The following is a 408-nucleotide window of genomic DNA, read 5'->3' on the forward strand; positions in this document are numbered from 1 at the left end:
TACAATCACTCAAATAGCATCATGTCTTCTGAACGTACATGGTAACCCAATGACAAATTCCATAGTAATGTTTTCCCACTTCCATTCAGGTATAGTCAAAGGATGAAGTTTACCAGCTGGTGCTTGGTGTTCTGCTTTTACCTGCTGACAAATTAAACATTTCGCTACAAACTCTACCGCATTTTTCTTCATTGTTGGCCACCAGTAATAAGGTCTCAAATCCCGATACATATTGGTACTACCAGGATACATAGCATACAGTGCGTAGTGCGCGTCGTGCATAATTTCCATTCTCAACTCCTCTACGTTCGGCACGCATATACGTTTTCCATTGAACAATGTACCATCTTCTTGGATTATAAATTGATCGCTCTTTCCTTTTTGCACCTTAGCTTTCATCCTCAGTAA

The sequence above is a fragment of the Sesamum indicum genome, unplaced genomic scaffold, assembly GCF_000512975.1.
Source record: "Sesamum indicum cultivar Zhongzhi No. 13 unplaced genomic scaffold, S_indicum_v1.0 scaffold00212, whole genome shotgun sequence".
Taxonomy (NCBI): domain Eukaryota; kingdom Viridiplantae; phylum Streptophyta; class Magnoliopsida; order Lamiales; family Pedaliaceae; genus Sesamum; species Sesamum indicum.